The sequence below is a fragment of the Alligator mississippiensis genome, chromosome 4 (genome assembly GCF_030867095.1).
Source record: "Alligator mississippiensis isolate rAllMis1 chromosome 4, rAllMis1, whole genome shotgun sequence".
Lineage (NCBI taxonomy): Eukaryota > Metazoa > Chordata > Crocodylia > Alligatoridae > Alligator > Alligator mississippiensis.
This window is the reverse complement of record NC_081827.1, coordinates 210,206,708-210,232,157: the sequence shown is the minus strand read 5'-3', so window position 1 is coordinate 210,232,157 and position 25,450 is coordinate 210,206,708. Positions and strand designations below refer to the sequence as shown.

General features: G+C 45.5%; 1 protein-coding gene across 5 annotated transcripts in view; it reads right to left on the bottom strand.

Moving 5' to 3' along the window:
- The window catches only part of WIPF1 (WAS/WASL interacting protein family member 1), an 84,356-nt gene that overhangs the window by 20,868 nt on the left and 38,038 nt on the right, over positions 1–25,450 (bottom strand). Inside the window, exon 1 of one of the 5 annotated variants that reach the window (XM_006267514.4) lies at positions 16,480–16,553. The exons of the other annotated variants lie outside the window; for them this stretch is intronic. The gene's annotated coding sequence lies outside the window, so the exon portion shown is untranslated. Of the gene's footprint in view, positions 1–16,479; positions 16,554–25,450 lie in introns of those variants that run through there. 5 annotated transcript variants of the gene reach the window in all.

The window sequence follows — 25,450 nt, the reverse complement described above, 5'->3', positions numbered from 1 at the left end:
AAGAGAGACTATTTCTGGACAGGGGCTATTCCACAATTGCCTGCCTGTCTTTATATTGCAGGTGTCTTTTATCTCCACTCACCAATGGTCTTACAACAGACAGCTGTGGAATACTTAAGCAACAGATGCCATTATAAAGGCCCAGAACAGGTAAAAGCATTACATGGGAATATATATTAACCTCCAGGCCTCCCTGCCAGCAGCAATACTACTCTTCCAGTTGGCATTCCTCTGAATTACTATCTCATTTTTCAACCATGCTGTTATTTTTAAGGTCTCCAGATAGAATTTGGATAAAAAAAGTTCTACTTCAAATACATCTCAAGCTCAATGAAATATGCTGATTAGATCTGATTAATACTACAAAAGCAAAACTGTATGATCTGACCTGTTAGTTAGCATCTGGACTCAATTCACTACCTGGCAATTCTCTAATAACTTAGAAATGACTAAAAGGTTTAAGCTAATGTTGGAGTGATGTTGTAGCTGTGCTGGCCCAGGAAATATGCGAGGGAAGGATTTTTTGTAGGTGATATATTTTATTGGACCAGCTGCATAGTAGGGAGAGATTTAGACCACCTTTCAGGCACAAAATACCCTTCCACAGCTACTACAGGTTTTAAGTCTGTTAGAAAAGCCTTGTTAGAAATAGATCTCACTTAAAATGAAACTGTCTTTTCCTAGTTACTTGTAAAGCCATCTTAGGGCCTTGTTACACCTTACACTGTAAGACGCACAATTGTTAAATCAGCTTAGGGTTGATCGGCTTAGTGGAGCAGTCAGACCTTATGGCAGTGGTCACTAACCAGTCGCTCATGATCAACTGGTTGAGCGAGGAGCCTCTGACAGTTGATCTCAGTCTGGGGGTGCTGAGCGCATGCATGTTCAGCACCTGCTATGCCGACTGAGATCGACTGTCAGAGGCCCTGCAATCGGGAGTGGCAGGATGCATGTGGTTGGACTGAGCCGTGCCCCCTGCCACTGGGGCTGGGCCACGTGAGTGGGACAATCCCCCTCTGTTCCCTGCTGTGCCCCCTGCCACTGGGTAGCCCAATTCACAGCCCCGCTCCCGCTTCCTGTGGGCTCTGCACCCCCTTGAGGGAGGCTGGAAGGGAAGAAGTGGCAGGACCCTGGGGGCAGCTCCTGCCCTACCCACTCCAGCCCCAGCGGTCCCGCAACCGTGAGCAGACCGTGGGGTGGGGCGGAGCTGGGAGCAGTGCGAGCACAGAGACTGCACCTCAGCCCATGCAGGGGAGCAGGGCCTGGGGCTGTGTCACTTGGGGTGGGCACTGGCCACATCTGGGCAGGGCACAAGCAGGCACCGCCTTCACATGCCCCTTCCCCCACCAGGCTCCTGCCTCAGTTTCCCCCCATGCTCAGTGTGGTCTGTGGAGCCTGCTTGGGTAGAAGTATTGGTGCCCAATTCATGCCCTTGCTCCTCTGGGAGGGTGGAGTTGAGTGGCAGAGCCCCCTGCACTGCTGTGGCATGCAATTAGCTGCCCTCACTGCCAGTCTGAGGGAACAGCTGATGACAAGCAGCCTTCCAGGTGTTAGTCCCAGCTGGGGAGCTGCAGATCACTTAGCTCTGACAGATGGTGTGTGCACAGGGCTTCTCCTACTCCAGTTCCACCAGGGGGTGCTCTGGGCGAGCACCTGGAGCATTCCTGCTGGAGTAGAAAGCAGAGCACTCGCTGACATAGGGAGACCAGGGGCTGCAGAGCCATTGACAGTCTGCTCCACTCCCCACAACACCTCCCCTTCCCTCCCATCCTGGTGAGAGTTGGCTGGAGAGCACACGGCTGCTTGCAGTCACAGCAATTTCAAAGCGCTCCAGCTGCGGGAGGGGGCAGGGGTTGGACATCTGTCTGCAGCTGAAATGCTCCATTTTTTAAGTGTCTCAATGTTATGTCTGTCCATACCCCATAGCACTGTAAAAAACAGCAATGCAAAATGCATGCCATGCAAGGAACAAAAAGGGAAGTGATTTACATAGATTCTAATTCAGGAAATCACTTAAACATGCCCTTAACTTTAAGTATGTGATTAAGTATTTTCCTGAGTTGAGAAGTTTGTTTGTTTTTTTATTTAGGCCCTTATTAGTGACTGAAGTATTCAACAAGAGATGGAAAAAAAGGGAAAGAAACACCATCTTGTACTCTAACCAGTTGAATAAATAATAGAACTCAATGTGGTTTTGGGCACTACCCTTGCCTCTAGTGTTTGTGGGTTTCATTCTCCCATTTAAAAAAAAATTCTCTTTCCTGTTGTTGCGTGAGTGACCCATGGAAACCAAAGGGGAAGCTGACTGACGGACTTACACAAAGGGAACTGTGAAATTGGCTCCACATAAACTGCTGTGTCAAATGCAAAAAATATGAACTGATAGAAATTCTCTAACTCTTAACTGATGAGTTACTTCTGTCATTTCAAACTTCCAGGGAGAAGTATGAGTTATACATAGACAGTGTCCATTTTAGTTCTGAACTTTTCCCTTCAGAGTTGTGCATGTTTTCAGTTCCTGATTACTAAATAAAACTGTGAACAAAATACTGTAATTTCTTAAGCTTCTTAAACAAAAGTTCAGTATAAGAAAGTTTGGAGACTCTTAATAAAGAGCTAAGACCAATGCTGCTTTGTTCTTCAACTTCCTGTCTAAAAAAAATGGTCAACAGGAAAATTACTTTTCACAGCAAACCACAACCATCCTGTTTCTTAACACAGTCTTTTCACAGCTGCAGTTGCAGTACAGTTTTATCTCATCAAACTTTTAACTCCTTCAACTGACTGAAATGTTTGTTTCCCTTATTTAAATACCATGACAAAAGACCAAAAAAATAGTTTGGTTAAGTCACTGTGAAGTACCAGCCTTACTATTTTGTCAACAGAAAATGTCTTCAGGAGGAGAAAACACCTGTTCTGAAAGGTATACTGCATGGTATAAAATTTATAAACGTGGGCAGCCCAAAGCTAAATGCAGCAAATGATCAATGGGACTGATCTGTTCATATGATCATATGAAGAACAGTATTTATTTTGCATACAAACAACATGAGTTGTTTACTCCTTCATTAGATAAACTATTTGCTTAGCCATAATCATAGTATTTAATTACATTTTTTTTTCTTTTTTAATTGGTCATTTTACAACAGTAGAGCTTGGCCTCCTAAGGGGGTTGATAGAAATAGATGTGAAAAAAGTTATCAGGTTGGTTTGGATGTTTGTGTTCAACTCACTTAAATGTCAAAAGGAAACCCACTACACTACCCCAAGACACACCTTTCAAAACCACTCCCTTCCCCCATACTCAAGGCCAGCAGGACTGAAGTTCTGCTAGCAAAACTCTGAGTGCTTCTCCACTCACAGAGGAACCCCTCCTTTCTGCTAGCAGCTTTGCAAATGAGAGAAAGCTTCCGTTGCTACATAGCATCTGATAAAAAGTGTGTGACCATGTGCTTGTACTTTCTGCTGGCTGCCTTATCCCCCTTTAACAGCTGGTGTCTTCCAGGGTACACTTCAGGCTGAGCCAGCAGAAATGGTGTGGGGTGGTGATGAGGTCTGGTGGCTTCTTTATGATGGCTGCTTTCTGCTGGCAGAGGTTGTAATCTAGATAAGCCCTGGGTTTGGGAAAGGGGAAGGTGAATGGAAAAGACTTACCTAACTACTCTGCTTCTCCCAGGAGAAAAGAGGTCCCTTTGCTATCTTTTTATATATGTCACCAGTAACCAATAATGCAAGCTGTTAACTCCACCAATACATAAAGAGTCTCTTGGGACATGTAGGACTGGATATGCAGTCCTACCCCAGCAATGTGATGGACAGTGAGCTTGGGCTAAGAAAACCCTAGCATACATTGTATTCCCTGTGTAAAGTTTCTAGGGAGCAAGCATGGACTGAGGGTCAGTAATTTATCAAAGCTTAACTGTTTGAGACTTAAATGCAAGAATGTTGCAGATTCTACTCAAATTAGGAGTTATGTTATTTTTTACTTTTTCTACAGTACCATATTACAATAGATCATTAAGAAAACTAACCATTTTATAAAACAGAATAAGGAAAAAAATTAAACTTGGCAAGTAAATGTGAATTGTTAAGCTGAACTGACATATTATTATTAGATAAATGCAAACTGGACCAAATGCCTCCCTTACAAACACTTTTTGCTGCTCCACTGATGCCAGCAGAGCTGCAGTATGTGCAAATTAAGTCAGAGCTTGGACAAGGACAACTTTCCAGTGGCTCAGTATAAGATACAAATATCAGATCTTTTTCTGTGCAGTATTTGTGAGCATATATGGCACCTATAAGTGATTAGAAAAAGGTACAGATAGCTTTAGTCAGTTATCAGCAAACAACATGACCCATCTTACAACTCTTTATCAAGATGCTGATACAAACTGAATTATGATGTTGTTTCCCTGGTACTTTCATTAGTTGAAAAAAGCACCCTTGAGTTTTCAAAAAAGGAATTTTTGCAACTCAGACTGAAACTTTGCACCAAAAACTACTCATCACTCTCCAAACCCTTATTTAGCACAATGGGATATTCAGTTGTGTAGAGCAGTCCAGCATCCTTTCTTTCCTTGTGTGAGCAAACTGTACCTCTTTATCCAAAATTGTATCCCTACATACTGCACATGGCAATAACAAAAAGGACTGGTGTATGCTACAAAGTTTTTCCAGAATATTAGTGTCGGCAAGGAACATGAAAAGATCACATCCCCTACAGATGCAGCTCTGCCAGTAAATCCTGCTCTGGATGGAAGACAGTGAGGCCAGCAGAAGAGGAGTTCTGCCACCTCAGCCTGTGCTGTTCAGGGGAATTATGTATTTTAGCAGAAAACCTCTAATAGCTGGTCTACACCATGTCTCCCCTACACGGTTTTGCTGATGTAGCTACATCAGCATAATTACAGTGGCAGATCTTTAATAAGCCCTAAGACAATGGTTTTCAACCTTTTTTCATTTGCAGACCCCTTTGGAAATTTCGAATGGAGGTGCAGACCCCTTTGAATTGTAAGTGTGGGCATTCACAGACTTTTACTTGATCATTGTTATCTTTTGTGGACCCCTTGGACATAGTCTGCAGACCATCATAGGTTGAAAATTACTGCCCTAGGGTGGTAACCGTAGGTCTCCACTCAAGGAAGATGGTTGGTGTATTTAATGGCTAACAGTTGACAGTTAAATAGTCTGGACTTGTAAATGATCCATGCTGTAACAGCATTTGTCTAGTGCAGCTACAAAGAGAAAGGTGGTATAATGCTTCACACTGAGGCACAACAAGAAAGATCACTTTCAAAATTAAAAGGATAAAGGGCAGAGGGCTAGGCACGGCTGCTGACAGACACGGAAAAAATAATGGTGCTTTACCCGAAGAGAAGACATGTCAGTTTGACCTGGTTCGCCCAATGTCTGTATAGATTGCGTGCTTCAGTGCGAGTTCTGCACGCTTTCATCTAAGAACTGATTTAATCACCTATTAGATGTAAGCACCCAAAAGTCCTGCTGAAGCATGCAATCTATACAGATGTTGGGTGAGCTGGGTCAAACTTATGCAGCTCCTCCTCTGGGCATGTGCTGGGCTTGGTGTGGGGATGTGCTGAGCTGAAAGTAAAGCTCCGTTTTTTTCCCCCACAAAAATATAAATACTTTGAAAAGCAGTATTAATTTCTTCGAATCTTATTTTTTGGACAATATTGTGTACTAACACTATTTAAAATAAGAGAGGGACCAGTGCCTGAACACTCATAATGAACCCTTGCATGACAGACATAGTTAAGGTAAACTACAGAGAACCTAGGACTAGAGTCCTGCTCATTCAGCTCCAAAACCCCCCCAGAAACACTATGTTATCTATGATAAGAATTTTTTCTATATTTGGCAACAGAAATTAAAGGCCCCTTTTCCTCAGTGAGGAAACATCATATACAAATCTAGTTATTTATATTTACTGTACAATCAGTATCATGGACTTTCTGCAAGATAAGAATAGAAATAACCCCATTCTATTTCTGGTAATCCTCACAAGGATGCTCCCACCTTCTCTGCAGGGTCAGAACAATAGACTATTGATATTTTAAAGATATATTAAAAACAGCATTGCATTTTGATAAAAGACCTTCTTCATTTTAGCTTCTCCAACACTGTTTCTTTTCTAAGGAAAGGAAATTAGCAAGCAAAGCCTGATTTTATTTTATAATCCATCAATATTACCATTCCTAATGACAAACGTATCACCACAGATGGGGTTGAAGAATTTGTGTCAACCAAGACAAGACCTAGAAGATCATCAGATCCAAAAGCAGCCACTACATAAGTTACCTAGAGGAGGATCAGTAGTCAGCATCAAGGATTTTTGTTCTTTTTTTTTTTTGTTCTCTTTTAGGGAGTCCACCCCAGCCAGTAGTAGGTAAGACGACTAAAATGTTTCCTCAAATCCAGATAAGTCAAGAAGTAAAACCAGCATAGGGAAGCTGTGATCTTAAATTGAGTTATTTTATAAATAATTTACCAAACAATCATGAATGTTGTGCTGATTAAATGCTACAATTACTAGATAAATGGTTTCGCCATCCATCCCACTTCTATCTTCAACATTAATGCATATGTCATGATATGCAGTCCAACCTGACAAAAATGTCATCCTCTTTAAAAAGTTTCACCACACTCTGAAAAGTTACCATATTCTATGAAGTTATATTCTACAAAGGTAAGATGCAAGGGAAAAATTAGAAATGGGCCTACGCTAAGACTCTTAGGGCACCTATGTACAGCAGGGGTGACACATAGGGGGGGCATGCAGGTGCATGTGCACCCCCTGAATGTGGCCGTGCACCCCCTACAAACAGGTGGCATCTGGCAGTCCACAATCCCCTACTGGCTACTACTGCCGCTGCTAGTGGCATCTGCGGGTGGACGCCGACCCTTGGTCAGCACTTGCCACCCCCCACTCCCTGCCACCGACAGCGCTGGTAGCATCTGCGGGAGCTCCCCACTTACTGCCACCGCTCTCCCACCACTGCTGTCATGCTCCCGCCACTGCTGTGCCCTCCCAGCCACCAGGGGCATGCGTTGTTCATGACATACAGTGAGGCTGCTCTGACATGCTATAATTACAGTGTGTCAGAGCAGACTTGATTAAATCGAGTTGGCTGGAGTGTAGTAATTACCAGGCTCCATTAGGGTCAGACATTCAAAAGCTGGAGCCTGAACTGATTCAATCTTTGCAGGTTAGTCTAACCTGCCTAGGTTGAACTGATTTGCAACATTCCTTGTGGAGTGAGGAAATGTAGGCTCAGGCAAAGTGCCAGGAAATGTAGTTGCTCAGGCCAAGCACCAGGGGGTGCTAGAGTGCACCCTCAGATGCAGGGAAGCTGTGCTAGGGGGTGCAGGGAGGGGGAATAACCCTGTCCCTGCTCCCTGCCCAACAGGCCCTACTGGCTGGCATTTGGCTGCACCCCCGCCTGGCTGCTTCAGTGGTGAGGGAACAGGGCCCTTGATGGGGACAGCAGCCCCTGTCACAGTGTTGGGGAACACAAGCCCCTTCCTGGTGTGGGGGCCCCACTGTGGGGCAGGAAGAGCTGTGGTGGACTGTGCACGGCAGCACTGGGGCTCGGAGGGGGCCAAAGCCCTCCAAGCCCCCAAGCACCGCCGCAGCCTGCAGCAGCTTTCCTTGCCCCGCAGTGTGGCCCCCTGCCAGGAAGGGGCTCACACTTGGGGAAACCATGACAGGGGCTGCTGTGCCCATCATGGTCACTCCCTTCTTGCCATGCTGCCCCAGCAACTGGGAGCAGGACCAGATGCCAGCTGGTAGGGGCCCTTAGGCAAGAAGCAGGGGTATTTCCCCCTGGCCACTGCTGCCACCATTCACTCTGGGCCTGGGGCAGGAAGTGGAATAAGCCCCTTCAGCTGGACACCAGAGGAACAGGGGGGCAGAAAGGGGCTTATTCTGGCACTTGCTGCAGGCACAGAGTGAGCAGCAGCAGCAACAGCCACGGCAGGCAGACCCCAGTGCAGGGCCCTGGGGGCTGAGGGGAAATAATCCTGCTCCCTGGCTCCTGCCTAAGGGGCCCTGCCAGCTTGCATCTAGCCCCGTCTGGCCGCTGAAGTGGCAGCAGCCCCTATCATGGTTTCCCCAAGTGCGAGCCCCTTCCTGGTGGGGGGGCCGCACTGCAAGGTGGGGAAAGCTGCTGCGGACTGTGGTGGTGCTGGGATGGGGGGAGGGCTTGGAAGTCTCTGGCCCCCTCTAAGCCCTGGTGCTGCCAGGTGCAGTCTGCCACATCTCTGCCTACCCTGCAGTGGGGGCCCCCCACTGGGAAGGAGCTTGCACTCCCAAACACTATGGGGATGGCTGTTGACACCATCAAGAGCCCTGTCCCTTCTCTGCTGCAGCAACTGGGTGAGGACATGGCCAGATGCTGGCCAGCAGAGCCCCTTAGGCAGGAGGCAGAGATGGGGGTTATTCCCTCTCCCTCTGGCATCTGCTGGAGGGGGCTTATTCCACCGCTTGTCCCAAGCAGGAAGTGAGCAACAGCAATGACGGTCAGGGTGGGCAGACCCGGCTGTGGTCCCCTGGGGGTAGAGGGGGGAACCCCCCCCACCTCAGGGTCATGCCAGCCTGCTGCTGCAGCAGTGAGGGCAGAGCACCCAGCAGACCTGGCTTGGGTCTCTGCCGGTGGGACAAGGAGGGGGGAATTAAATCCTTCTTTGGCCAGTTCAGCCAAAGCTACTCCCTGGGCTGGTCAAGCCCCCACCATTGGAGCAGCCAGCAGAGTAGTGCAGGTCTATGCTGGTGGGACAGGGAAGGTAGAGGGAGAATAAACTTCTTCCCTGCTCCCTTCTGGGGCCAGTGTCTGGCCAGACTCTTCACCCCTGCTTGTTCCTGCATGTCCACGCTTGGCTGGGGGGCAGAGGGGCGGGATGCTGGGGGACTCTGGTTAAAGTTAAACCAGGAAGGGGTCTGGGACAGACATTGCATAAACTGCTTTGAGCTCAATTAATTAAGTCTGATACTACATTCAGCCAGGTTTATCTGAAACTGGTTTTGGCCATTTTGAAACTGGTTTATATGCACTGAACATCTATTCTGTTACAAGTTTAAACCAGTTTCTGATCACTTAAACCAGTTCATGTGTAATGTCTGTCCCTAGCCCAGCAGACTCCAGTGTCTCTTGTATTAGTGTCTCTGCACTGAAAAATGGTGATGGGGCGCTTTAACTAAAGCCTGTTTAATAAGCTTTAGAATTAAAGTGCCCCTGCCACTATTTTTCAGCATGGGGACACTGATACAAGGAACGCTCCAGGCACTTCAATTAGAGTAGCTCTCGGAGTCACTCTAATTAAAGCATGCATCCGCAGCACGCAGTACCAGAGCATATGTATAAATGCCCTTAATCCTCAAACTTTCAAAGTTTTTGAAGCAAGCTTTGTAGCTCAAGCTTGTCTTGAGAAATAAGTTAATTTTCACATTAATTTCCTATGCTAAAGGAGGAAGAATGGTTCTTGTAGTTATGTAGGGTGGTCAGAGTGAACAAATGGACTGTAAGTACATTGTTTGCATCTAGCTAGCCATTTTAAACCACTTTGAGGGCCTGGTCTTAAATATGACAGATTGAGTCAGAAGCAGACAGACAGCTTACTGTGGTTAATCGTTTCCTGCATGATTAATTTCCAAGCAGAGAAAGAGGAAGGAACAAACAAGAAACTGTAGAAATAAAAAGAATTAATAGAACTCAAAGAGGGAAAAAATGAAGTCACCACTTGATTCTCCTTCTCAAGGGTTTCATTACTTGGTGCAAAGGAATAACTTCCCAAGTAGCCCTTACTCTGCTCTGTTAAAAATGCCCTACTTCTTTTTTTTTTTAATGTAATTAGTAAAGAAATGTCCCACCTCCTGATTTTTTTTTTTAAACTGGTAAGTTAGCCTCTGTTTTAGCAATGTCACTATCAAACAATCAAGAATTACTCAGCAGGAAGAGACGGCCCCAAAGTTACAAGTATCACAGTAGGAAAAAAAATTGAAACTAAACCTGATCAGAAGAAAATTTTCCCCAGAAATTTCCATTTTCAAACAAAAATGCTCTTTTTGTTTAAAGGGCATTGCTCCCTAGAAACTTTACACAGGGGCACTTGCTCCCTAGAAACTTTATACAGGGAATACAGTGAATGCTAGGGTTTTCTTAGCCCGAGCTCACTGTCCACCACATTGCTGGGGTAGGACTGCATATCCAGTTTCCATTCCTACTTGTCCCAGGAGACTCTTTATGTATTGGTGGAGTTAACAGCTTGCATTATTGTTACTGGTGACATATAAAATGAGGCAAAGGGGCCTTTTTTCTCCTGGGAGAAGCAGGATTGTTAGGTAAGTCTTTATCATTACCCTTTCCCAAAGACTGGTTTTATCTAGATTACAATCTCTGCCAGCAGAAAGCAGCTATTATAAAGAAGCCACCAGACCTCATCACCACCCTACACAGTTTCTGCTGGCTCCAGCAGAGCCTGAAGTGCACCCTGGATGGCACCAGCTGTTAAAGAGGGGTATGGCAGTCATCAGAAAGTATAAGCACATGGTCACGCACTTTTTTTTTAAAAAGGCATTTTATTTGAAAATGGAAAATTTAGACTTTTTTGGCCAAAAATTTCAATTCTTAAATATTTAGATTTGAATATGAAGGTTGTAGCTGCAGCATCTCAGCTTCCTTACTCCTCTGTTTATCAAGGATCACTTATTAAAGTCCATCTCCCAGGATGCAATGGCATCCACTGAAGGTAACTGGAAATTGTACTTTGGGGGTCTGTGGCTGTGGTTCATCATGGTAAATTTAGCTTATATACCTGGTATATCTGAATTCTTGATAAGAGGAAAAGACAGTGCTTATAGTACGCTCTCTGCGTTCCAACCAATGCTGAAAACCAAGCAAGTAAACATGGCAGCAATTAGACAAGGAACCAAAGAACTAATTATGAAAAAGAAAGGCCCATAGCATAGCTTCCTTGTCCTCAGCTCTGTCCCATTGAGCCAGGTCCCAGGAAGTGGTTGACAGTAGGAAATCCATCAGTCTCTTTCCCATTCACTCAAGCAAGCTGAGCCTGCTGCAGAGCTAGGACAAATTTTCCACATATCTAGGATTTCAGTATAGAATGAACAATATCTACATATGTTTCCTCAGTAGCTTTGGATTCCTTCCTAACATCTGCTGGCTTTTTGAATAAAGCATATGGTCCAGTGATACCCTCTTTCTGCTGAAGATACATTGGGCTAGTAGTGCAGGAGGATAGTTGGACATTACAGGTTACCAGAGGAAGTATGTTAGGAAAGGGAGCAGGGGCATAAATCCTCATACTCTGCACTGCAGGGAAAGCTGTAGAAGCAGCATGAGATATAAATGTTTCACTCATAAAACTGTATGACCAGAGAATGGACTTTGAGCAGGGAAGTTGGCTTCAAATCCTGAGAACCAGGGAAATTCTGAACAGAAGAAAATGCTGGAGAGGAGAAGTCCATTAGTTTGGGACTTTTGGGGGCGTATCTGAAGGGCAAAACAGTCCCTTATGTGGGTAATACAAGTGTGGCTCGCCAGGTACACTAAAACAAACCACAGCACAGGCAAAATCCTGGTACCATATATTGGAAGGTGAACTACAGATGAAAAAAAGAGGGCTGGATGCTGCTGATGACTATATGCTTCCTTTTCTAGGCCTAAATCAGAGAACTGCTCCCCTGCCTCACTCAAATCATCACCAAAATACTGTGAGGTGTTGATGGCATGTTCCTCGTAGCAAAACTCACCCCTGCCAGAACCATTCAGGATCTAAATGGATGTAGAGATCTAAAACATATGTAAATAGGTGATGTTGGTGATTCCTTTGGTTAATGACAGACAAAGACAAAGACTGAATTTGACATGAGACTGGATTTGATGGCCCAGGAGGCCCCTTCCAGTCGTATGTTCCTAGGGTGTCTACACACATGGTCTGGACAGCAGCCCCTGGACATCCACTCTAATTAAAACACTACAAAAAGTCACTTGTATTCAGCATCCCAAAACTGTTGCAGGGGCAGTTTAAAGCTCATTTGATGAGCTTTAGTTAAAGTGCCCCTGCCACCATTTTGAAACGTGGGACGATGAATACATACGATGTTGCAACATGCTGGAGCATTCTAATTAGAATCGAGTCTGCTCAATCAAATCGAGTCTGTTCTGATGCATTCTAATTAGAACACATCAGAGCACATGTATATGCACCACTATATTCCTTATGGCTTCAAAATTGGGCTCCATGTTATTAAGTGGAACCCAGGTCTTGTGTGGTCAGTTTGGAACAGGGTAAATTTGTCCCTTTCCAAACTAGGACAAATTTAATTTTGGTTACGGCAAGGGTATCTAACGCACCCTGTGCCCCAGGCCAGATCCAGGGGCCAAGAGGTGGCAGCAGCAGCAGGGCTAGCAAAAAAGGCAGCGAGGCAAGTGGTTGTGGCTATGGTGGGGCCAGAGGCAATGGGGCAAGTAGCCACAGGCCAACTGTTTTTTTGCTGCAGGAGAGGTGGTGAAAGGGAAGTGGCAGTGGGGTAAGCAGCTGCAGGGTGAGTGGGGCTGTGAGCTAGGATGGTAGGGGGCAGGGCTAGATTCTATGGCAGGCTCTGCTCCTTGCTACCTACACCCCCAAATTCCCCAGCCCACCAGTAGCCCAGCAGGTCAGATGGCACAGCTCCATGGGCTGGATGCAGTCCATGGATCGTATGTTTGACACACCTGGATGAAGGTAACATTGCTAAAGTCAAACCCCCCCCCCCCGGCACTTACTGGCAATCCAGCTGCCGTCTGTGTCACTGGGGCCCCACCCACACAGCATGGGGCAGAGGGACAGCCCTAGTGGCCCCAGCCTGGGCCCTCCTGCCCCCGGCTGCCCTGTGCTGGCAAGGGGGAAGGGTTCTGCCAGGAGGCCCTGGAGCCCCCCCCCCCCCCCCAGGCCCTGCTTTAGGGTAAGTAGAGGCTTTTTTTTCTTTTCTTTTTTTTTAAAGTGACAGTGCCTGGGGCTTGGGGGGCAGCCACGGGGGCCTGGAGGTGCAAGTGGGGGACAGGGCCAGGCAGGACAGCCATTTCAGGGTCTGGGAAAGCAGGGGGTGGGTCTAGGTGGGGCAGCCATTGGGGTGGGCTGCAGCAGCTGGCGGGGGATGGGGCCAGGTGGGGTAACAACCAGGGAGCTGGGGTGGGGCATGTGGGTCTTGCGGGGGGGGTAGTCCTTGTGGGGCCCATTTGGCCTCTATTGGGGTGCCATAATGCCTGTGTGGGGGCCATAGCCCCTCTGGGAGGGCAGCAAAATATATATTCATGATTCATGAAAAGTGTATTTAGAGTTCACTTTATTATTATGATAGAGACACTGGTAGGCTTCCACATTGCTTTAACACTTTAGATATAATCAATAAAACATTGCCCAACTGACCATTGTCTCTGTCTCACTCTCTCTCTCTGTTTATAGTGGTCTTTTGTTTTAACTGTGGCAGAACATGGATTTTGGGGTACTTTACAGATGACTTTGGGATTTTTTTTAAAATCAGGGATTTTTCAGTTTTCCAATAGGGAACACCAGAATTCCCGCTGGGGAGGCCAGTGGCAGGACCCTGCCTGCTCAGAGCTGGCACCTTGGACCCAGTTGGCTGTGGCTGACCTCCTGGCCAACAATATTCATATTTAAAACAAACTAAAAATAATCTATAGTATTCTAGAGTGACCAGGGCTGGTGCAATGGTTTTTACTACCCTAGGGCAAAAGAAATCTTGCTGCTCTCCCTTTTCCTTCCATGAGAAGCTGACATAAGGCAGCCCCTTAAACAGCAGCAGCAGTTGGCTCTGCTTTGGCTTTTCCTCGGGAGGGAGGCTTCTGGAGCCTGGAAATCAGCTGACCAGGGCCCCCATCTCTATAAACACCCATGAATTACTGGAGTGTAGACACCAGAGATAACAGCCATGAAACTGGAGCTGCAGGTGGCTGCTGTGGTAATGCCCAAAGCCCCTACGGCCAGCCCTTTGGCCATCCCCTACTTAGGAGTGAGACATGTGGGCTCAGCTGCCATGTTCATGAAGCCTCAGAAAGCAAGGTGTAGCACCTGCACTACTTGCCCCCATCCTTTCATAACCCTGGCAGCAGTGGCACCAGCACCATGCCCTCCACCCTGGACCCATGGAGCCATGGTGTATAGGATGCCAAGGGGCTTCTGTGGCACTCTCTCTTAGGCTGACGTGGAGGTTCCTGTTGTCTTCACACTATCCCTATCAGGAACCTACCTGTGATACAACAACATTTTGCCACCCTCTGCAATTTGATGCCCTAGGCAGTCGCCTGTGCTGCCTGCACAATTGCACAGGCCCTGAGAGTACCTGTCCCAGATGCTATGGGTATGTCTACAGTGCATGGTGCTAGCTGAATGAGTTAGCTTAGATACCAGAAGCAGTACTGCCATATTGACCTGGACCACTACTGATATATCCTGATGACAATCTTATATACACGCAGCTTCATTTAAAGCATGCTAAGGTACCTCTACAAATTAGTGCTGTGCTTTGTAGGTATGCCTTATAGCTAGATATACAGTCCAAAAAAGCCCATACTTTATTGCCTTTTCCTAATGACTTGATTAAAACAGAACTGATTCATCCACTACTGAGCTGCGCAACTGTCCTGCCATATGCACTTTTATAAATAGCTTTCTCCCACACATTTTGGCAACCCTAATCTTAAAAAAATCACTAATAAGAAAAACAGGCAATTTGAAAATATAAAATTTTCCCCTCATTGTCTCAAGCTTACTTTAATTGGACTGCCAATAGTCAGAAATGAAAAGGAGACAGTCCATTAAATTATTTATATTTTAACATATGGCAAATCTGCCTCTTTGTCAGTACCAAACTGGTAAATAAAGGTGTGTGTGGGGGGCTCTGGATTTGGGAATTTGACATTGGGGGAGGGTGGCCATATTTATTGCCACTGCTTCCCTGCCACCAAGATTTTTGGATTTGTGGGGAACCCCACAGGCCGAATACCTATGGCTTCTCAGGCCACATTTGGCCTGTGGGCCAGAGTCTGAGCTCCCATGCACTAAGAAAATGAACTAATGAACAGCCACTGATAATGCTCAGTAGTAAAGGTATTTCTTGCACTCTCTTTGTACAGTCTTGTTGGTGTAGTAGAGAGGCGGGCTTAGAGCCAAAGCCCCAATTTTCACAAAGATGTAGTGGGGTGTGGGGAGAGCATCCTACAACACTGCTGCTACCTGTCTACGAAGACAATGGCAAAGTGAAAAACTCCCTGACTTCTCTGTATTTCTGCTCACAGCAAGAAATAATGTAGCTCTAATGAACTGCTCTAATACCAAGTGAAGACTTACTTGGGGCATAAACATGCATCTATGCTTCCATTTACTCCAAATGCAAAAGCTATTAAATATAATTTAAATAGCAGATAAATAGTTACTTAAACAATGTGGTCATTCAAACTTAAGATCTCCAGGAACAGTCACTTTTCCAAATAAAACATATTTATGCTTTTACAATGAACCTCCAGAGTACCAAACAGGTTTACAAACAGTGCAGAATTTCAATTGAAAAGTCTCAACCAATTGAAGTGCAAATAATAAACAAAATAAAATTATTATATTAAAGCTTAAACCCCACCCCCACTCCAGGAAGGCTAGTATAAAAAGTGCACTCTTGCATAATTCCTTGGCCCAAAGGCATTAAATAAAAATGATGAAGGTCTTTCATACCAAAAATGTATGTGCAACTGAGCATGACACCAGGTGACTTCAATGAAAACCTGGAGAAGCTAAAGCAGATTTGCATGAGCAGCTAAAGCAGCTATTGACCACACAAGTTTTTTCCTGTGTTGAAACTTGCAAGTTGGCTTCTCTTTAAAGTTTAGCCTGTGCTTTCTTTTATATTTCATTTAAAAGAACTGCTTTCTTCATTAAATAAGGGGCTCCCAGCAATTTAAACACATTTGTGGAATGGATTTTAAAACCTAAAATTAAAAACAAACAAACAAACAAACAAAAAACAAAGAGGAGATTCATATACAAAAAGGCATCTAAGATAAATGGAGGGTCTGTTTTAGCCAACAGAAGCAGAATTAAGGTTGAAAGTGTCCTCAACTGACCCTGTAATTCTTAGGTACTGTAGCTGGAGGGTGATCTTCCATTCAATATGAACAGCAAAACTTAAGTGAGAAAGAAAAAAAGGGGAAAAACAAAACCCCAGGACAAATTAAGAGGAAGACTTTAGTTTCAACTTTAAAATATCCTGACCTATTTTAGTTTGGAATAGGTTAGTTTTAAAAACAGACTATGAAAGTTACTAAAAAATGCACTGAGTTGTATGTGCATTCAGATAATCACCAAATTCCCTCGCAGTATTGGTAAATAAAATAGAATTTTTTAAATTTGTTTTTACATGGATTAAAATAATCAGGTATGTTCCTTTACCAGATTGCTTGTGTGGGCTGAAGTCCAGAAGGAACTTCTCCTACAAGCTTTTTCAGAGAAACGGGTGAAGGAAGTGGTATGCTGATGCTGTAAAAAAAATAAATCTGTCAAACAAAAAGACAATTAAAAAAAGATCTGTAGGTGGCCCAAGCAAAACAAATGGATCAGATAACTCTAAAGTAAAAATAGGTCTAGAGTCGCAACTGATTTTTTTATTGGCCCGAGCTCCGTATTATCTCTTTAATTTATGAAAAATCCAAGCCGCTTTTTATCTTTTTTCTCCTTATAGATTTATACCAGGTACTCTATTATCATTTTATTCATTCTCCAGTAAACATTTTCCAGTAAACAGCTTAATATAGAGAAGGATTAGATGGCTATATGCAAGAAAATAGGGGGTCAGAACCTTTGCTGATAGGAATGGGCCAATAAAAAATTCAATGGACCTGTGAAGATTTTATACTAACTGACAATCCAAAGTTGGCAGTTACAATAATGAGGAGAAAATGACAAGGACCATGACTTCAAGTTTCAGGGCACAAGTAGATTGGCATCAGGATTAGGGACAGACATACCAGATTATGTAATCAGAAACTGGTTTAAACTTGTAACAAAACAGATGTTCAGTGCACATAAATCAGTTTCAAAATGGCTGAAACTGGTTTGGAGATGAACCTGGTTGAATGCAGCATCAGACTTAACTGATTTGGGTCAAACCCGTTTATGCAATGTTTGTCCCAGACCCCTTCCTGGTTTAAGTTAAACCAGAGTCCTCCAGCATCCCAGCATGCTCTGTGGGTGGGGCTCTGTTCTCTGCTCCAGAGCAGGGCTGGCCCCGCCCCTCTGCTTTGTAGCCCATGCAGAGATGGACATGGTGACACAACAGCCAGCATGGCCCCACTAAGGTGAAGTGGGCAGGGAAGGGGTTAATTCTTCCCTCCTCCTCCTCCTCCTCCACAGCGGGCTCTGCCTGTTTGCTGGGGAGCAGAGGGGAGGGGGCTGTGGCAGTGGCCCCTGGAGCTGTGGTGCGGAGAGCAGCTGTAATGGAGTTGCAGCTGCTGGGAGTGCCCTCACCCTTGTGGCCTAGGCCGGCCTCGCTCAGCCCTGGCCAAGGCAGCAGCACAGCTGGGCCGGGGCCATCCCCAGCAGATGCAGCTCAGTGATGGGGATGCTGAGCCCTGTCAGCAGCCTGGCCCAGCCTGGTGCATGCTTGGAGGCACTAGCAGGCCTGAAGCCTGGCAGCCGCCCACCACAGGGGGTGGCTGCGGACCCATGAACCCCTGCGGTGCCTCCGAGCCAGCCCAGCTAGCCCGCTAACCAGCCAGCCCCCACAGCACGCACCAGGCAGGCCCGTGCTGCTGACAGGGCTCAGCGTCCCCGTTACTGAGCTGCAGCTTCTGGGCTTGGCCCCATCCCTGCAGCCCAGCCATGCTGCTGCCTTGGCCAGGGCTGAGTGAGGCCAGCCTGGGCCACAGGGGTGAGGACACCCCCAGCAGCTGCAGCTCCATTACAGCTGCTCTCCATACCCCAACCAGGCTGGGCACTGCCACACAGAGTCCCCTCTCCCTGCCCTACGGTGACAGGGGGCGGGGGGAGGAGAAGGAGGGGAAGAGTCCCACCCAGCACTGAACAGAGCCCCACTCCCCACCCCATGGCAGGTGGAGGGCAGGAGGGAGAGAAGCAGGGGAAGAGTCCCCTGTTCTGGGGCTGGGCAGCCTGGCATAGAGCCCCCTTCCCAACCCTGGGGCGCGGGGACTGTCTGGCAGCTGCAGAGAGCCCCCCTCCCCACTCCATGGCTGCTGGGGGGGGGAGGAGGTGGGGTAAGAGTCCCCCCCACTGAACAGAGGCCCCCTCCCCACCCTGTGGTGGTGGGGGAGAGGGAAGAGGGGGAAGAGTTCGTCTCTAGGGTGGGGCAGCCCTGTGTGTCAGGATTGCTCCCAGCTGTCAAGATGCTGCTAGAGCTCTCCCCTTCTCTTCCTCCTCCCCTGCCACAGCGGTCTAACCACACCCCCTCTTCCCCCACCCTCTGAACCCTGCAGGCCAAGGTTGGGGTTTAAACCCCTCCTCAGTCTTACTCAGGCCTACTAGGGCCTAGCCATGGCCCCCCACCCCTCCCTCAGCTCAGCTTCCCCATGGAAGGGAAGGGCTGCTCTAGCACCCCTGGGCTTCTGGCCTGAGCCACTACAGGCATGTCCCTGCATTTCTGGAACTGGAAAGGAATGTCTATCTACTTGCAAACTGGTTCAATCTCTGCAGGTTAGACTAACCTGCAAAGATTGAATCAATTCAGGCTTGGGCTTTTTGAACGTCTGTCCCTAGCGCAGATGAAATAGACTTCTTTCTGCAGACAGTACAGAAATCTTGCCAACTCTAGTGGTAGTTCAGTGCTGACAACATCCAGCTGTACAGGTACAAGGGCTGTGTGGAGATTATTTCACACTCTGTGCACAGTGAGTACCACTACCACACAAGCCTCAAGCCTCTAGAACAGAAGACAAAGAGAACCCCTAGATTTTTGCTTACATGAATCCAGTGGCTAGAAACCACCACAGAAGGACTGCAGATGAGCAGTGGCTGCTATTCCAGTTTACCAATTGGAATAGCAGCTGGAGAGGACTGGTCTGGAATTCTCCCATCTATCCATACTCTGGTGGGGGTGGGGAGGGTTGAATTTAACCAATAATTACTAGCAATAGACTGAAACTGGTCAGATGGAAGCACTGGTGATGCCTCATCAGGAGTGCTGTGTCAAGTTTGGGGCCCTATGCTACAAGAAGGATGCGGACTGATTAGAAAGAGTTCAGCACAGTGTGACAAAAATTATTAGAGGCCTGGGAAACACTACTTAGGAGGGAAGTCTGGGGTTAATTAGTTTGGAGAAGAAGTCTGAGGGGGCGATTTGATAAGTCTTCAAATACCTGAAGGGTGATTATAGAGAGGATGGAGACATAGGCAACTGGTAGGGGGGGCACGTACCGCCACTGGCATGTGCGGTTGCTCACCAGCTCCCTCCCCGCAGCCACCGCCAGCTTTTGCGGGTGCCCCCCAGACTCAGGAGGCACCAGCTACCCATGGGTGGAGATAGGTTTTTCTTTGTGGCCATAGGGGATAGGGCAAAGAGCAATGGCTTCAAGCAGAAGAGGAAATTTAGGATGGATATCAGGAGGAACTTTCTGACTATGTGGGTGGTCAAGCATTGGACTACGCTACCTAGTGATGTTGTGGACTCTCCCCATCCCTACAAGTTTTCAAGAGCAAGTTGGACAGACACTTGGCAGGGTGCTGTAGCTGAAATAATCCTGCTTTGAGTAGGGGGCTGGCCTAGATGACTTTGTGGGGTCCCTTCCAGCCCTACTTTCCTATCATCCTACCATGTTTCCTGAATCTGTTGATATACAATATAGAGGAGGCTATAGCCTTTGATATTTTATTATGATGCATGCAGCTTACATACCACTGCTCATTTACTGTTCCTCTCAGCCACTATTTCCATTCAGAACAATCTGGAAAAACACCCGGAGACTGAATGTTTTCAATTAAATATTTCCAGTATTATTTTTTGGCAAAAAAGAAAAAGTCATAAGTCACTTGGAAAAGAAAGAGCAGCTAAAAGGTATTGCAGTTATTTTATCAACTAGGCTAACTTGAAGGGCACAATCCAGTTAGTGCCTCTATTTATTGTTCTTTAGTGGTCTAATCACCACTTTAAAACAGTATAGATGTGGTCAAGAAACATGTATTTCACTCTTCAGCATAGCAGGGCTTTACAAGCCTATAATTATGTATTTTGTGAGATTTATCTACTGAATGTGGTCCTATGACATCAAATGTAAAACTCCAGTTTTAAATATGGCCCCTTAAATAGATATTCAAACTTATTATTTGGACAATGAGATTTGGCACACAGCCACATAAATACTCACTGTAAGCATTTTAATTAATGCCCAATTTAAACATTCAAATATTAATAAAATATCCACATTTAATCCAGCATTTTTACTGTCCAGTTAACAGGCTCATAATTATAAGAAGATTTCTGAATGCTCTATTTATTAACTGAAAACAGAAAGAAAAAAAATATTCTTATCTACTTATTTCAGCAAAAATCCAACAGGTGACTGAGTACAGATGGTGTTTTATATTAGTTTATAGCACTTTACATTCTTCATTAAACAAGAACCTCCTTTTACATTCAAAGTGATTCTAAAGTTACATGGAAATTAAGATATACTATTAACTCAGCTTCAATTCCTATTCTACATATGGTCATGTATTTTATTCTGGATATGTATTTGTAGAATACTGAATTCCATCATGCACTTCCAGAAATATTATGACAAACACTGAGTGATAAACTGATAAAAAAATAAAAAAATAAAGAAATGATCTGGAAGCTTCTCAAAACATTTCAAGTGAAGAACTTATTCAAACAAAGTTAGAGGAAAAGTTTCTGTTTTGATAAAAATATTTAGTTAAAAAATTCCCCAATAAACCTTAATTAAGACCACTCGCATTTAAACCCAGGGCAAGTTTTTCAAATTGAGCTCTTAAATCCATATATTTTATGCACTATTCCCATATATAATTACATGTTCTTAGGGAGCTTCAGTACAATATTCTTCTATAACAAAAAATGTCTGCTAGCATAGTAGAGGGCTTTCTGACAGAATAGAGACTAACTCCAGTTTGACTATATGAAACTTGTTAGCTGATATTTGGTAGTGTGCCAGTTTCTACTAAATAAGTAAGGTTCCACTGTACTCACTGAATATTTATAAGTATAGCTAAGCAAAGGATCCTCATGTCAGAGCATCAAGTGCACCAATTCAAGCACAGAAAAAAGGAAAAAAGCAAACATCTCAAATAAAAAACAAGTAAAATTTGATTACTTCACACACTGAGTTTCTACATTATGGCTAGAAAAAATATGCAGTTCTTGTTTCAATTAATTGAATATTTCCCTTCAGAAATAACTTTCTAAAGGTGTGAAGGTCAAACATTTGTCTGAGGAACGGAAGCTGGAGAGAAAGAGGAAGAACTGATTCTGCCAAAAGCTGGGACAAAGTGTCATATGGAATGCCACCAACACTAGGGACAGACATTACACATAAATCAGTTTTAGTGATCAAAAACTAATTCAAACTTGTAACAGAACAGATGTTCAGTGCACATAAACCAGTTTGAAAATGGCTGAAATTGGTGAGATAAACCTGGTTGAATGTAGTATCAGACTTAACTGATTTGGGTCAAACCAGTTTATGCAATGTCTGTGCCATACCCCTTGCATCCCCCAGCATCTTGGCATGCTCCCTGGGTGGGGGGGCAAAGCTCTCTGCTCCACAGCAGAGCTCCCCCACTCTCCACCCCAGCCAGAGCTCCAGCAGAGACTTGCAAGCACAACAGGGTCTACTGGCTTCCCTGTAGCACCCCCCACCCCATCACCGCTCGCTGCTTAAGCAGGGATCCCTTCCTTCTTTCTGCCACAGCACCAACCATAGCCAGTTGCTAGCTAGCCAGTTGCTACTTGCTAGCCAGGTATGCTAGCTAATGCTGTGTAAGGCTCCAGCAGAGACTGAAGATACAGCAGGGTCTGCCTGGCTTCCCCTTGCCCTCCCCTTCCCCCCCTCACTGCTCAAGCAGGAAATTCCTCCCTCCCATCTCCCACAGCATGGATCCCAGCCCCACAGACCCAAGGCATGTGGTATGCTAGCTAATGCTAAGAGGTGTCTGTGTGTGTCTCTCTCTAATTTCACTGGGGCAGGTAGACTGCTTAGGGCTGTTTGGAGCTAATCAACAGGTTGGTTGGTAATCTGTTTAAGAAGTCTGAAGTAATGGAGAGAGGCCATTGTTATGCTAATCGGGTGATAAAGACTGTTATCACTATCATTCCCCAGCTGCCTTGCTTGTTTGTCAGTTTGCTGCAGACAGTATGACAAAGCAGGGAGGGAGATTGAAAAGCTCTGTATCATCAACAGATGCATGCACTGCACACCCCCATGCCCCCTTGCCTCAGAGTGCTAGCCCAGGGCTGGGGGCTGGCAACACTCCCGCTCTTTGAGCAGCCACTGGGGAAAAGCCTGGGACTCTGCCGGCAGACCTTCCTAATTAGAGTTCTGTTGGTGTCTGGCCATGCCCATCTCAGCTCAGCTACCTGCAAAAGGTAAGGGAGGGCTGCTTTAGCCCTCCCATCCCCCAGCTTCTAGCCTCAGTCACTGAAGGCTTGTGCCTGAATTTACTCAGTCCAGAGAGAATGTCTGGTTTCAAACAAGTTCAGCCTAGCCAGGTTAGACTAACCTGCAAATTGGCTTAGCAGTTGCACCCAGAGGGTGGTAGTAGACAGGTTGGTATCGACCTAGAAGGATGTGGGTAGTGGGATTCCGCAGGGTTCAGTTCTTGGACCTGTACTCATCAGTGACTTGGATGTGGGTGTGAAGTGTACTCTGTCCAAGTTTGCAGATAATACTAAATTGTGGGGTGAAGTGCACACTCTGGAGGGTAGGGAACGATTGCAGGCAGATCTGGATAGGTTAGAAAAGTGGACAGTACACAACAGGATGCAAAACAACAAGGACAAGTGCAGAGTGCAGCACCTAGGGTGCACAAATATCCAGCACACCTGCTGGCTGGGGAGTGACCCTCTCAGCAGCACAGAAGTGAAAAGGGATCTTGGAGGCATAGCAGACTCCAAGATGAACATGAGTCATCAGTGTGACGAAATCATCAGCAAAGCTAACTGCACTTTTTCATGCATCAGCAGATGCATGACGAATAGAACCAAGGAGGTGATATTTCCCCTCTATGCGGCATTGGTCAGACCGCAGTTGGAGTACTGCGTCCAGTTTTGGGCGCCATACTTCAAGAAGGATGTTGATAGACTCGAAAGGGTCCGGAGGAGGGCCACTCATATGGTTAGGGGCTTACAGGACAAGCCCTATGAGGAGAGACTGAGGGACCTGGACCTCTTCATCCTCCACAAGAGAAGGCTGAGAGGTGATCTTGTGGCTGTCTACAAATTCATTAGGGGGATGCAGCAAGGGATCAGAGATGCTCTGTGTACCAGGGCACCTCTTGGGGTAACAAGGAACAATGGTCACAAACTGACAGAGAGCAGATTTAGGTTAGATATCAGGATATCACCCCTTCACGGTAGGGGTGGCCAACATTTGGAATGGGCTTCCAAGGGAGATGGTGCTCTCCCCTACCTTGGGGGTTTTTAAGAGAAGGATGAATAGGCATCCGGCTGGGGTCATCTGGCCCCAGCACTCTTTCCTGCCTAGGCAAGGTGTCAGACTTGATGATCTGTTGAGGTCACTTCCAACCCTAGCATCTATGAATCTATGATTGAATCAATTCAGGCTTAGGTTTTTTGAATGTCTGTCCCTAGCCCAAGAGGCAATATTCTGCTCAGTGGAAACATGTTCTGTGGTTCTTTCCAGAGTCAGAGAAGGTATAACACTGACACCAAACTCAACCTCCAACCCCAAAGATCTGCCCTACATGGAAAGACAAAAATGGAGCAGGAACTCTTGTAATAATTAAAGGTCATTACCTCCTTTAGTTACCATCAAAAACCATCAGCTAAGATATGATTCTCCTTTATTTAAAAGTCACTGAAGTACAACTATTTTGTTTTGTGTTCTAAAAGATTCGTTCAAATACTTATCTCTTTTAGAGAAGAGAAGCTTGACATCCACCATTCATATGTTTGGACAAATGAATCCAAAGCACTCCTTTCTGACGGTGCCTTCTGTAAGTAGACTAGGCACTCCATTATCTAAAGAAACATACAAATGTATGCAGACCAACTGCAGCACTAAGGGAAAATCTTTAACTAACAGAAGAACATGAAACCAAAAAAAAAAATCACCTGCCTAATACTCATATCACCAAAGTCCCCTTGGAGAACACTTAAAATTATAGACCAACATCATGCTCATACAGTCCATATATATAGGTTTTGGAAGGTCAATGGAGGAAGCAATATTCAGAAACCTGAGCCACCAGATACAGAAATCAAGGCTAGGTACACACATTCAAAAAGCCCAAGGCAGAATGGATCTAAGTCACAGAGTTTTCTGTAAGCAGTGTAGTTTAGATTAGTAGCAAACAAAACATACGTTCACCCTTCGGTGGGGAGAAGGGTGCAAATCTTAGACCAGGTTTCGCCATTTTAAACCAGTTGGTGTGAGCCAAAATTCTGTTCTGTTACAGGCATAGGCCAGTTTTTCATGCCAAACTTCTGTTCTGTTATGGGTACAGACTGGTTTCCGATCGCTTATACTGGTAAAAGTGTAATGTCTCCACCTGGCCCAAAGGTTTGTCAGTTTAAGCACCTCATGGGATTTTAACTGGTATAAACAACAGGGGAAAAAAGGAGGTCTTTCCAAAAAGCAAGACCCAAACCATGAAAACATCATTAAATTAAAGCCAAATTCTCAAACTGCACCAAAAATAAGTTGAAAATTTATGAACATTTATGACAGTACTCCTGCAGCAACAATAATGTCTGTATTGCTGAGAAGGCCCTTTCTGTCCTTGGGCATTCTGATAAGTGCTGAAAAAAGTCCTCTCTTTGGCTTGAAAGTTCTCGCGCTTGCTCTCAGAGCCCAGAGACAGCTTTGACAAGTACAGTAAAGTTCCATTCAAGAAACTGTATTAAAAATAACTGCTAAATCAGTAGACGTTGTACATACTGCTTACAATGGAAAGGGAGTTCTATCTATACCTATGTGCAATGCACAAAAAAGAAGCATGGCTTTCAGTGCTTGATTGTAGACAGACCTTTCCCGTATTGGTTGAGACCTAGAAAAAGTACTGCACTGAGTAAAGACAATGCAAAATTTGAAAGAAAGATTTAAGGGGAATCAAGAAAATATTAATTTAGAGTATCTTCATGTCAGAGCCTCCAGCAGTTCAATGGCATTTAAGGCAACAGTTGAAATTATTCTACCACTGGACCAAATAACACAGA